Consider the following 14,752-nt stretch of genomic DNA (forward strand, 5'->3'; position numbering starts at 1 on the left):
AGGTGCATTATGGAGAGGGGCAGGCGGTGTAGAGGGTGTATTATTACTTTTCTGAGGGAAATACTTCATTTTCTGGAACAACTTCAAGGGTGCTAAGACTTTTGGCCATGACTTTGTGTGTAAATATATATATATATATATATATATATATATATATATATATATATATATATGTGTATGATTTTCCAAGAGTGGTGGCGGACTGTAGAAGGTTTGCGGGGTGGAGGCGGAGCTGGGGTGGAGCCTGGGTGGAGTTCAAGGGGGCCCCATAATTTTGCCAGTATGAGGCCCTGAAATTCCTAGTGGCGGCCCTGCTGGTGACAGTAAGGACTAGGGGGCTGGTGACAGTAAGGACTAGGGGGCTGGTGCTAATAAGGGCTAGGGGGGCTGCAATAAAAAAAAAAAGGAATAAAGCAGGACAGTTATACTTGCCGACCTTCCCCGCGGCTGTAACACTACTTAACGATCCGCTCATTAAAGCTCATACATATTCACTGCTTCCCCTGCACTCTGGCAGTCCTGTGATTGGTTGCAGTCAGACTGCGCCCCCACCATGTCTGACAGTATCTGTGATTGGTTGGAATCACACACTGTCTGTGCCCCTATAGTGGTGTAAAAATAAATAAATAAAAGAAATTGGAGTAGGGTCCCCCTATTATCTGAGCCATTGCTTTTGTTTTGCTGGCTGCATTCTCCAGGGAGGGTTAGGTCCTGTGGTGGGAAGAGCTTATTCCTTTGGGCCTCATCCTGGGGTCATGCTGCCTAATCTGGGATCAGCTTCCCACGCACGTTACCAGTGATAGTTCCTACTCTGCAGCGTGTGCCTCTGGTAATCTAGTTGCTCTGATCCTGCCCACTACCCGGTACTCCTTTCCCTGACCTCCGTCCCTCCTGTCCTGCCTGACCTCCCTGTCTCCCTGACCTGCTCCCTGCCTATTGTCCCATCTCCGTTCCCTCCTGCCTTCCCACGTGTAATCCCAGTTCCTGACCTCGGCTTTCTCTCTGACAAGACTCTGCTTCCCTTCAGCTCCTAACGATATCTCCTGGCTTCTGACCTTGGCTTGTTTTCTGATTATGACTCTGTCTATTCCCTTTGTACCTCTGTTACCTCCTGACACTGACTTCAGCTTGTGTGACAATTCTATTGCAACTCCACATGGATACTAGTGACCTCTAGTGAGTAAGATCCTCACTGCACTGAGAGGCATTACATCTCACAGGAGCACCAGATCCCCCTTGTGCTATCTCCCACCTATAGTGTGATACCCAGCACAGGTAAAGGTGATGGCTACAGGCTGCAGCCCCCAGCCATGTGCTCTATCTTGGCTACGAAGGACCCCATGTGTCTTTTTTAATTATTTAAATAAATCATTTTAAAAAAATGACAGGCGGTCCCCCCAATTTTGATAGCCAACCATGATAAAGCCGACAATATTTTTATGTGTGTGTGTGCACACTACTAGAGATGAGCAAACTTGAGCTTCGATGTTCGGAGTTTGGGTTCGGAAACCAACTACCAAGAAAACAAAGTTCGGGTTCGAAGTTCAGGTGAGTTATGAATGCAAACCACTCAAGAAAGCAGCCCTGTGCTTGGGTATTACTGATGCTCAGCCCTATGCAAGTAGATTGCAGTGTTTGAACAGCTCACACTTGGGGTAAAATCTGCGTGATCAGATATAGTGTGGACACACACAAAAAAATAAAAATTTATGGCTGGCAGCATGTGGGTGGAGTCCTGAACTGCCCAGTTACAGACTTCCATTGAGGTTCAGATCAAGTCGGGGTCACTCACAAACTGTACTTGTTTTATGGTTCAACTGTGCCTGCCGAACCAAAATTCCAAAAGTTTTCTCATCTCTAGTCTCAAAGCGATGGATACGTCATGTGTGCAACCTCTCTGTGTTTTCAAAATCTAAATATCAGACAAGTGTAATGGTGCCAGGGTTGGCAGTTGTGGGTGAGGGGCTCTGTGTCTTCCCCCAGGCATCCTACAGACAAAGAGGGGAAAGTTGAGATTTCACTAGTTTCAGGATTATAAGATGCACTTTTTCCCTCAAAAATTGGGGGGGAAATGGGGGTGCATCTTATAATCCAAATATTGCTTACCGAGACAGCGGTGGTGGAGCAGGGTCACAGCAGGCGGGGTTGGCGATACAGAGGGCTCAAAGGAGGGGGTGTCACTGCAGTGGAGCAGCTCAGGAGAGTCACAGGACAGGGAGTCTGTGATACTGTGAGCTCTGGAGTATTGCGGCGGGCGCCATTGATCTGTTGGCGCACTGCGGGCTGCGGGCTATATTGAACTGCCGGCTGTTGGACTTCAAGAAAATGGCCAAGGAGGTCAATCTGTGCACGCGCCGCCTTTGTGTCCACTTTCTTGAAGTCCATCGCGTCAACAGCTGGCAGTTCAATGGAGCACACATTGCACTGGAAGATAAATGATGCCCACCGCCACGATAGCCCTGAGCCCCCAGTATCGCCGACCCTCCATCCACTGACCCTCCTGAGCTGTGACACACCCTCCTCCGAGCTTGCAGGATCACAGACACTGCCTCCTGTGACCCTCCTGAGCCACTCCACCACCGCTGCTCCCCCTGGTGAGCTAATATAAGACGCACTAGGATTATAAGACGGATGCTCATTTTAACATTAAAAATTAATTTTTACTTATTTTCTTCCTCTAAACTTGGGGTGTGTCTTATAACCAAAACGAAAAATATGGTAACTACAGCAAGATCCTAATATTGAATATATGTGTTAAACCCCATTTGAGTTGTTAAATGTGACTAACCCCTTAAGAACATTTTGAACAATTTTGCCCCTTGAGTACACATTAATTTTTGGCAATTTTATAACGGTTTTCTAAAACCCATAGCTGTTTCTTTTCTAAGTGCATGTAACTAGAAATTATCGAAAAAAATTGCAGGATCTTGGTGCAGCCACCACATTTGTAGTCGGTGGGCTGTTTATAGTCACAAACTAGAGCCATACAAATCGCCTTCTGCCTACCGGAATCCCAATACGCACGCAGGACATCATTCCATTCCTACTAAGCAAAAGAGGCGCTGAAAATGCACCTTCCAACTGTACGGAAAGAATTTTACTTTTGCCTCTCAAAAGAATAAGGTAAGAGTCATTAAAAAAAGTGCAGATAAATCACAAACCTTTGTTAGATAACTAAATGGAGTTTAATTGCAAGCTTTCAAAGCTACTTGGATGTGTTTGAAATAAAACTTTAAATGTAAGACAAAACTTCATCTCAGTGCTAATGATAGTTATTCGTATTGTAGAGGACAAAGCACCATTCACATTAGGTTGGAATATTCCATTATTTAAATGCTGTGACATTAGAAAGTTCTAAAGAGCTTTCCAGTGACAGAAACATAACCCCGCACTTAAAGTCTTAATGCTGAAATTCATTTAAAGTACATTACAAATAAAGTATTAAAGATTCTGTGAAGTCGATATCATTTTTTTCAATAAGTTAAAGAAAGTTTTGAAACAATATGGATCAAAATGAAGTCGTCATTTTAACTTTTTTTGCACTAAAATAATGTTTTTGTCCTTTAGCGCTTTTATTTGATACCAACTGAATACAACATAAGTTCAAAAAGAAAAAGCCACCCCATGTAATACAAGAAAGGTATCATGGAGGACTCGCAGGGCAAAACTCTTACTGCTTTCTTCAAGGAAAAGATGTTAGCTATCCGAATGGTCAGAAAATGGGGAGCAGAGTATGATATCCTCAGTCAAGAGAATTACTAAAACGCACAAGTGTGGATCAGGACGGCATCCATTTTTTCCTGAGCTGGAAGACAGGATCTGTGAATGGATTGCTGACAAGAGAGCAAAGGCTTTAACTCCATCGTGACTGAGAATGTACCAGTACATCCTAAATCATGAAGAGATCCATCCACGCCTGTTAACCCCTTAAATCGTGCTGTCAAAATGTGACAGAGTGATTTAAATACCCAGTGTTGGTAACGCGCCCTTTCTCACCATCATCATAAGCCCTTAAACTTGATCACAGGGAACCGATGGTTACCATGGTAACACAGGGTCATGGGAGGACTCCTGTGCTATTATGACTCACTTCCTGTAACAGCTGGCAGAGCAGCCACTGTTACAAGAGATGAGCATTTCTGGTGATTTGAGCTGTGCAGCTCTGATATTCAGAAATGAATGAGTGATCAGACTGCTGATCCTTATAGCCCCCTAGGGGGACTAGTTAAAAAAAAAGTTTTAAAAAATAAAAAACCCTAAAAGTTCAAATCAACCTCAATTCGCTCCATTGAAACTTATGGGTTAAAAAAATTAAAAACATACATACATTTGGTATTGCCATATTCAGAAACGCCCGAGCTATCAAAGTATGAATAAATAAGCTGATCAGTAAACGTTGTAGCGGCAAAAAAATTCCAAACACCAAAATTACATTTTTTGGTTGTCACAAATTTTGTGCAAAATGCAATAACAGGCGATCAAATCATAGCATCTGCTCAAAAATGGTATCATTAAAAGTGTCAGCTCGATACGCAAAAAATAAGCCACACTGAGCCCCATATCCCAAAAAATGAGAACGCTATGGGTCATGGAAAATGGTGCAAAAAGTGCACCTTTTTTAGGAACAAACTTTTGAATTTTTTTTAACCCCTTAGATAAAAGTAAACCTATACATGTTTGGTGTCTACAAACTAATAATAATAATAATTTTATTCATTTATATAGTGCTATTAATTGCACAGTGCTTTACGTATATTGGCAACACTGTCCTCATTGGGGCTCACAATCCAGAGTCCCTATCTGTGGGTGTGCCGCGCCCACGTCAGTAGCAGCTGGGCTGCTCGGATTCAGACCCGTAGTGTGGCTCGAGGGATTCTCCGGACCCTGGTGTCACGCGGACACTCCAAATCAAAGGGGGACGTATTTGTATGGGATTTGCCGTAGTCAGCCTGTGACGCCACTCACGGTGTGTGGTGAAGTATGGCACCACCGCTGCTGCTGTGGGACACACGGGGCGATGGGATGGCAGCTGGTTGTTAACCCCTCCATGGGTAGGGATGGTTGCCTCGGGACCTGGTGACTTGGTGCAGGGGACGGTGATGGCAGGGGCTGGCGCGCCTGGTCATACCAGGGAGTCTCAGCTTACTCACGGTTAAAGAAATCAGACAAGTCCAATGGTTAACCAAGGTGCTGGTGGCCGGCCGCCGCGGCCGGGTGTACTCTGGTCCCCCGCCCGGGCTGGTGGTCGGTGTCATTTTCCTCTGCACTGTGTTGTGATATGGGGGACTTCCCAGTGTGGAACGCGGGAGTCCGCTCCCGGTACTATTGTTGGGAGCCGTGCCCGCTGACGCTTACCCGTGGGATCTACCAGGCCCTGGCGGAAGCCCTATCTCTCTCTGTGGGTGATTGTCTGCTTTTGGGACTTTGGTTGGGACAGGACCTATAATCCTGCCCTCAATTGGTTAATTAGCTAGGCCGTTGGTTCCGGTCCTTGCTTCAGGGTCCAAGTACCCCCTCTGTGCATGGGTTCCAGGTTGGTTCTCCGTTGTCGGTACCGGTGGGCTCCTACCCTGCCCCGGTCCACCTCCGATCTCCGGCTGCCGTCTTCCCATCTCCTGCTAGACACTGGCCACCGTCTGCCACCTAGCCAATGCACCAGGGCTCCAACCCCGGCACCTGTCAACTTCAACCTCCTACTCCTCCACTTACTTAGACTTCCAAACTGAACTGACTGCTTTTCCTGCCCTGGGCCCTCCAAACCCCTAGGTGGGCGTTCTCCATCTCCGCCTGGTCCCGACACTGGTGTGCCTGTCCTTCCCTGGGGGAGGTGACTAGGGTTTCAGGTTGGCTGTGTGTAACCCTGTGAGGGAAGGTGTTGTGCGGGGGCCTAATCTTTGTGACTACCTGGTTTTGCCAGGGCGTCACATTCCCCCTTGGTTTAATACAGACCGTCCACGGGCTGTCCAACCACCAACATTTATTTTAACTGGAACTGAAAGATAAAACAGGGGTAACAAGTATAACATTTTTACAATTTCTTCCCTTTACGGGAGGCACAGATCTTTAACGTTGCAAACTAAACAGACCGGACCACCTTCTGTTTGACCCCGCCACCCAAACAACCTGTTCCCTGGTGCCACCACTAAAACAGGTGGGCACCCCTTTGCCCAAATCCAGGAACGGGTCTGGGTAGCGCCCACACGGGCCAGGTAAAAAGTTCCTTACCCGGTAGTCCTTGCTACGGGTCCACCCGGTCTGGAGGGTAGTCACCGGTTGGAATGGTGACGGGCCTCGGCCGACTCTACCGCAGGCCCTTCCTCCAATCAGCCTCTCCAGAGACCGGGTCGGTGCTACATGAAGGTGGACGGGAATTATTTACAAAACCCAAAAGTTCTTTGGTTGGCCTGCCAGTTCACGGCTGTGGTCCATGTTTAAAACTGTAGGAACTGTAACACTGTAGAACAGTCCCAACGGGGACACATAACTGGGGTAGACGGGAATCTGCTACCTTCTCATCTTCTGGTGCTGGAGATGGTGAAGGGGGGTAGGGGCACAGCTTCCCCTCAACATTCTCCCATTTTCGGACATTTAGGGCGAACCATTCCCTCTCTCCGCAATGCAGGGTGTACGAGACCAGCTCTCCAGGTCTCGATCCAGGTGTCCTGTGGCCCAATGCAGGGATATGTCCCTCCGGGACATGAAAATCTCGGCATCCATGCCCGGCTCGTAGATGAAACCCCACCCTCGCTCGGGGTTAAAATGGCGGACCTGCCCATGGTATGTTGGACTCCGCACCCGGAAGGTGGATTGCCGGAGATGATCTTTTTCTTGTTAAGTCCGGGGCAGCACCTCCGCCTTTCTCTTTTCCCGGGCTGCAATTTCCTTTTTCAGTTACTTCTGCTGCTGCTCCCAGTACAGAGCATAGTCTTCAGGCTCCTCCACCTTCTCGGGAGCTCGTCTCATGCGGATTCTCTCACTGCCGGCCACCACCGGCTCCATTCTTGGCTGAGGGCTCTGTTCCATGGCCTGCTCCGCTTCTCAGCAGATACACCCAGACTGCTCCACAGCCGGGACTGGGCATGGGCTGACGCTGGGACTCATGACTGTAGCTGACTTCCGGGTTGGCTCTGCCCCCGATGAGGCCGGGCGGACTGCCAGGGCCGGTCTTGTCATGCGTGTGGCCATCCTCGTGGCCGGGGGTGACGTCATCTTTGGCGTGGTCAGGCTCGGGGCTGGAGGAGATGTCTTACGAGTTTTGGGCTTGCTTGTAGCCTGTGCGGGTCCCGGAGCGGTGGTATGCTCTCGGCCCGAGGACCCACTTGCCGGGTCCTCGGAGGCAGATGCAACGGGCTCCGCCGCCGTGACTTGGGGCAGCGGACCGATTGGGTCACCAACTGCAGGTGCGGGCAGTGAGGGAGGCGACGTGGCGGACGGGGGCAGACCAAGCTCCACAGCCAGTTGGGCTGGTTCTGGTGGAACATATGGGCATGTGTTGCTTACCCGCTTCTCCGAGACCATCTCCTCTTCACGTGCCTGAACGACTGCAGCCAGATCCCTCATCTCGGCCATCCATCTTGCCAGCAGATAATTAGCCTGGGCCTGGATATTGCGGCACATTTTTTCTAGTCTGGGCTTCGACCCAGTCAGCCGTCCCTGGAGCAGGTTCTTCCAAAGCCGGGTTGCCGGACCGGTCAGACATCCTTCCACTTTGATGTCCAGGAGCAAAAGATGGCAGAGTCCTGGCGTCCATGCCCTTTATCTCTTCGGGTCACATGCCGCAGCTTCTCCACCCGCCACCATTGGTCTTTTGCGAGCACTCTCTTTGCTCCGCTCTCTAGTTTCGTTTTCGACCTCAGGGTGTTACATGCTTCTGGCCTTGTTCCCAGGGGGCGGGGCTTTGGCTTCGCGCCCTTTCTCGGGGAAGAAGATGCTGGTTGTCCTTTTTCGCGCCTAAAAATGGCGGCAAAATTTTTGCAGCGGCGTACCACTGACAGTCCAGAAAAAAGCGCACTTCCACCAGGTAGATGGATGGGTTACAATCCTGTTCGTGACGCCAGTTTTTGGGGTGTGCCACCCCCACGTCAGTAGCAGCTGGGCTGCTTGGATTCAGACCCGTAGTGTGGCTCGAGGGATTCTCCGGACCCTGGTGTCACGCGGACACTCCAAATCAAAGGGGGACGTATTTGTACGGGATTTGCCGTAGTCAGCCTGTGACGCCACTCACGGTGTGTGGTGAAGTATGGCACCACCGCTGCTGTTGTGGGACACCCGGGGCGATGGGATGGCAGCTGGTTGTTAACCCCTCCGCGGGTAGGGATGGTTGCCCCGGGACCCGGTGACTTGGTGCAGGGGACGGTGATGGCAGGAGCCGGCGAGCCTGGTCAGACCAGGGAGTCTCAGCTTACTCACGGTTAAAGAAATCAGAAAAGTCCAATAGTTAACCAAGGTGCTGGTGTCCGGCTGCCACGGTCGGGTGTACTCTGGTCCCCCACCCGGGCTGGTGGTCTGTGCCACTTTCCTCTGCACTGTGTTGTGATGTGGTGGACTTGCCGGTGTGGAACGCAGGAGTCCGCTCCCGGTACTATTGTTGGGAGCCGTGTTCGCTGATGCTGACCCCTGGGATCTACCGGGTCCTGGTGGATGCCCTATCCCTCTCTGTGGGTGGTTGTCTGCTTTTGGGACTTTGATTGGGACAGGACCTATAATCCTGCCCTCAATTGGTTAATTAGCTAGGGCGTTGGTTCTGGTCCTGGCTTCAGGGTACAAGTACACCCTCTGTGCACGGTTTCTGAGTCGGTTCTCCGGTGTCGGTACTGGCAGGCTCCTACCCTGCCGTGGTCCACCTCCGATCTCCGGCTGCCGTCTTCCCGTCTCCTGCTAGACACGGGCCACCGTCTGCCACCTAGCCAATGCACCAGGGCTCCAACCCCGGCGCCTGTCAACTTCAACCTCCTACTCCTCCACTCACTTAGAATTAAAACTTATGGTTTAATTTAAAAGTACAATTCGTCCCACAAACAACAAGCACTCATATGGCAAGATTGACGAAAAATAAAAAGTTACGGCTCTCGGAAGAAAGGGAGCAAAAAAACCCCCAAAAAACGGAAAATCGCCCGGGAGTTAAAGGATTAATTGTGCACAGAGCTGATATTCAAGAATTTGCCCTTGCAATTGGACCACAATTGGACATGTCGTCAGAATATTTCAAAGCATCAATTCGCTGGCTGGATGGCTTCCTTCAGCAAAGTGAAATGTCTTTAAGAAGATCCATGACACTGTTTAAGCTATACATTGCAGAAGTTATTAAAGTGCACTTGCATTCAAGTGCTTTGTTGATGGCATTGACTTTTCTAAATACCAACTTTCCAACATGATTGCTATGGATGAAACTGCAGTACTTATGGGCCAAGGATCACAGACTACAATTGACCAGGATGCCTTCTTAGTCTACGTGTTACCTGTATTTTAGCAATTCGTTTGGATGGCAGTAAAATCCCATCTCTAATCATTGCTAAGGACAAGAAGGATTAGATTGAATGCATTTTAGGCATTTATGTTATTGAAACCGAAAAAGCCTGGTGTATACTAGCAGTTATAAGTAGAGTTGAGCGCGGTTCGTGGTTCGTGGTTCTCCAGTTCTAGGCTCGAGTGATTTTGGGGCATGTTCTAGATCGAACTAGAACTCGAGCTTTTTGCAAAAGCTCGATAGTTCTAGAAACGTTCGAGAACGGTTCTAGCAGCCAAAAAACAGCTAAATCATAGCTTGGTTTCTGCTGTAATAGTGTAAGTCACTCTGTGAATCAAACTATTATCACATTTCAGTGTATAGTGTGCGTGAACAGCGCCTTCAGATCACTGCTGTTTCTATAATGGCGATCGCCATTTTTTTTTTTTTTTTTTCTTGTCTTCCTTCCCTAAGCGCGCGCGTCTTGTGGGGCGGGCCAGCATGTCAGCCAATCACAGACACACACACAGCTAAGTGGACTTTGAGCCAGAGAAGCAACGGCATGTGTGATAGGATGTCCATGTCACATGTCCCTGCATTATAAAACCGGACATTTTCTTCACGGACGCCATTATCTGCCTTCTGCGTCTTTGGTGTCAGACATCACTGTCGCAGCTCCGTCATCCTGAGTCCTATAGCCGATACAGCTGTATGCGCTGCATACACAGCATTAGACAGCATAGGGAGAGCACTTTATAGCAGTCCTTTTAAGGGCTCAAACCGGCAGGGTCAGAGTTAAGGTGACAGGTCCTGAAAACAGCGCCAGCGTCTGTGCAGCCAAGGTCAGGGATTTCCTCCCTGCATTTCCCCATTAGGAGGGAATAGAAAGGCAGGCTTCCATTCCTCTACCCAGAGCACCACAATCCTGCCACTGTACCCTCTTGTCCTCTGCACACTCCAACTCATAACTAAGCCATTATACTAGCAAACACTCAGTGTACCTAGTGGCATCCTATCTGTGGCTATTGGACTTTGCTTTAGTCCCACTAGTGCCAAGACATTTGCAGAGCGCATCTGCCTGCGTTGCACACTCCAACTAATTATAACTAAGCCATTATACTAGCAAACACTCAGTGTACCTAGTGGCATCCTATACGTGGCTATTGGACTTTGCTATAGTCCCACTAGTGCCAAGACATTTGCAGAGCGCATCTGCCTGCGTTGCACACTCCAACTAATTATAACTAAGCCATTATACTAGCAAACACTCAGTGTACCTAGTGGCATCCTATACGTGGCTATTGGACTTTGCTATAGTCCCACTAGTGCCAAGACATTTGCAGCACGTCTGCCTGCGTTGCACACTCCAACTAATTATAACTAAGCCATTATACTAGCAAACACTCAGTGTACCTAGTGGCATACAAAAAGTGGCTATTGGACTTTGCTATAGTCCCACTAGTGCCAAGACATTTGCAGAGCGCATCTGCCTGCGTTGCACACTCCAACTAATTATAACTAAGCCATTATACTAGCAAACACTCAGTGTACCTAGTGGCATCCTATACGTGGCTATTGGACTTTGCTATAGTCCCACTAGTGCCAAGACATTTGCAGAGCGCATCTGCCTGCGTTGCACACTCCAACTAATTATAACTAAGCCATTATACTAGCAAACACTCAGTGTACCTAGTGGCATCCTATACGTGGCTATTGGACTTTGCTATAGTCCCACTAGTGCCAAGACATTTGCAGCACGTCTGCCTGCGTTGCACACTCCAACTAATTATAACTAAGCCATTATACTAGCAAACACTCAGTGTACCTAGTGGCATCCTATACGTGGCTATTGGACTTTGCTATAGTCCCACTAGTGCCAAGACATTTGCAGAGCGCATCTGCCTGCGTTGCACACTCCAACTAATTATAACTAAGCCATTATACTAGCAAACACTCAGTGTACCTAGTGGCATCCTATACGTGGCTATTGGACTTTGCTATAGTCCCACTAGTGCCAAGACATTTGCAGAGCGCATCTGCCTGCGTTGCACACTCCAACTAATTATAACTAAGCCATTATACTAGCAAACACTCAGTGTACCTAGTGGCATCCTATACGTGGCTATTGGACTTTGCTATAGTCCCACTAGTGCCAAGACATTTGCAGCACGTCTGCCTGCGTTGCACACTCCAACTAATTATAACTAAGCCATTATACTAGCAAACACTCAGTGTACCTAGTGGCATCCTATACGTGGCTATTGGACTTTGCTATAGTCCCACTAGTGCCAAGACATTTGCAGCACGTCTGCCTGCGTTGCACACTCCAACTAATTATAACTAAGCCATTATACTAGCAAACACTCAGTGTACCTAGTGGCATCCCATACGTGGCTATTGGACTTTGCTATAGTCCCACTAGTGCCAAGACATTTGCAGAGCGCATCTGCCTGCGTTGCACACTCCAACTAATTATAACTAAGCCATTATACTAGCAAACACTCAGTGTACCTAGTGGCATCCTATACGTGGCTATTGGACTTTGCTATAGTCCCACTAGTGCCAAGACATTTGCAGCACGTCTGCCTGCGTTGCACACTCCAACTAATTATAACTAAGCCATTATACTAGCAAACACTCAGTGTACCTAGTGGCATCCTATACGTGGCTATTGGACTTTGCTATAGTCCCACTAGTGCCAAGACATTTGCAGAGCGCATCTGCCTGCGTTGCACACTCCAACTAATTATAACTAAGCCATTATACTAGCAAACACTCAGTGTACCTAGTGGCATCCTATACGTGGCTATTGGACTTTGCTATAGTCCCACTAGTGCCAAGACATTTGCAGAGCGCATCTGCCTGCGTTGCACACTCCAACTAATTATAACTAAGCCATTATACTAGCAAACACTCAGTGTACCTAGTGGCATCCTATACGTGGCTATTGGACTTTGCTATAGTCCCACTAGTGCCAAGACATTTGCAGCACGTCTGCCTGCGTTGCACACTCCAACTAATTATAACTAACCCATTATACTAGCAAACACTCAGTGTACCTAGTGGCATCCTATACGTGGCTATTGGACTTTGCTATAGTCCCACTAGTGCCAAGACATTTGCAGAGCGCATCTGCCTGCGTTGCACACTCCAACTAATTATAACTAAGTTGCATTGTCAGGGATATTTATTCTTTATTATTCTGCTGTTAATAAAGCTAGACCACCACTGCAATCTTCACCACCTCTCAATTTTTACTACCACATTTTCAGTCCACAATCTTGTCGCAATCAACATGAGTGGCAAAATGACAGATGCTGGTGGAAAGGGGAAGAGGCGTGGTGGAAAAGGCAAAAAAGGTTTTGTCCGTGGGGAAGGTGGCAAAGCTCCATTATCATCTGCTGAAGATAGACCATCTACCAGCAAAAGTAAGATGTCTACTACTTACCGTGGACAATCCGATGTGCTCCCTTTTTTACGGACACGAACAACAGGAAGAAAGGTAGATGATGGGCAAAAAAGGAAAATGCTTGAATGGATCTCAAGTGGTCCAACAAGTGCCCTCTCAGCCACTTCAAGTACCGCATCCAAAAAACACCAGTCCTCTGAGTTGTCATCCCAATCACACTTGATTTCTCCTAGCTCTGAAGTCTCCATCAGCCCTGCACAGTATGGTGGAACTGAGATGGCTGAGTCTGCAGAGCTGTTCAGTCACACTATAGCCTGGGAATCAGAGGTCTGCTCCCAAGCTACAGTGAGTACAGAACAGGAAATGGTCTGCAGTGATGCCCAGAACCTTTGTGACTCTGATTCAGGCCGTGAGGACCAAGTTTCTGAGCATAATGTTGACCCTTTGTCACAAACTGTAACACCTGTGGTTATAGACAATGAGGAACATACTGATGAAGATGAGACGCAGATACCCGATTGGGATGACAACTTAAATATTCGGTCAGGGCAAGAAGAGGCTCGGTCTGAGGGGGAGGGGAGTGCAAACACAACAATTGATGATGACGTTCTAGATCCCACCTACTGTCAACCCCCAGTCAGGCACTCGAGGAGGTCAACAGAGGCGGTGGAGGAGGATGCAACCGACGACGAAGTTACCTTGCGCCTTCCTGGACAGAGTCGGAGCACTGGTAGCACGTCTACAACTGCATCCTCAGCCACCACTCTGCCTATGAGCATTATTCGGGGTGGATCAACAGGTCGCATGGCCTCTAAGCCTTGCCTAGCCTGGTCCTTTTTTGACATCGAAAAAGATCGCCCAAATCATGTGATATGTAACATTTGTCATGATTCTCTTAGTAGAGGTCAAAACCTCAGCAGTTTGACAACTTCTTCCATGAATCGTCACATGAATAAATATCATAAGTCCCGGTGGGAAGCTCACCGTGCTGCAATGCGGCCTAGCGGAGCGAACCATCCACCGCCCGCCCCTTCCAGTGCATCCGCGCGCTCTTCATCTTCTAGGACTGTGGGGACAGCTGTCACACCTGTTTTTCCACGCAAAACTTCCACCACTGTAACCGCAACAGGCAGTTTGCTTGTAAGGTCGTCAGTTGGTTTGGAAGGGGAAACAAGTGAGTGTGTACAGCTCTCTCAGACATCGATAGCACCAACGTTGGATCAAGGCAACATCATGTCTCCGCCTGCACTTTCCTCACAAACCTGCATTTTTCCAGGGACACCCTACTCAACACCGTCTACACACAGCAGCCAGATCTCTGTCCCTCAGATGTGGTCAAATAAAAGGCCACTTCCTCCGACCCATGACAAAGCTAAGAGGTTGACTCTATCCCTCTGTAAGCTGTTGGCTACCGAAATGCTGCCTTTCCGCCTAGTGGACACACAGGATTTTAGAGACCTTATGTCTGTCGCTGTGCCCCAGTACCAGATGCCTAGTCGCCACTACTTCTCTAAGAAAGGTGTGCCCGCGCTACACCAGCATGTCGCACACAACATCACCGCTTCCTTGAGAAACTCTGTGTGTGAACGGGTGCATTTCACCACCGATACTTGGACCAGTAAGCATGGACAGGGACGTTACATGTCGCTGACTGGGCACTGGGTAACTATGGTGATAGATGGTGAAGGGTCTGCTGCACAAGTCTTGCCGTCCCCACGACTTGTGTGTCAATCCTATGTCTGTCCAAGTTCCGCCACAGCTTCTGCATCCTCCACCTCATCTGGGTCCTCCACCTCCGCCCCAAGCCTGCCTGGTCAGGCCACCAGCGTTCTCACTGCGCAGAAGGAATCACGCACCCCTCATTACTATGCTGGCAGCAGAGCGCAACGGCATCAGGC

Source organism: Anomaloglossus baeobatrachus, chromosome 7 (assembly GCF_048569485.1).
Source record: "Anomaloglossus baeobatrachus isolate aAnoBae1 chromosome 7, aAnoBae1.hap1, whole genome shotgun sequence".
Taxonomy (NCBI): domain Eukaryota; kingdom Metazoa; phylum Chordata; class Amphibia; order Anura; family Aromobatidae; genus Anomaloglossus; species Anomaloglossus baeobatrachus.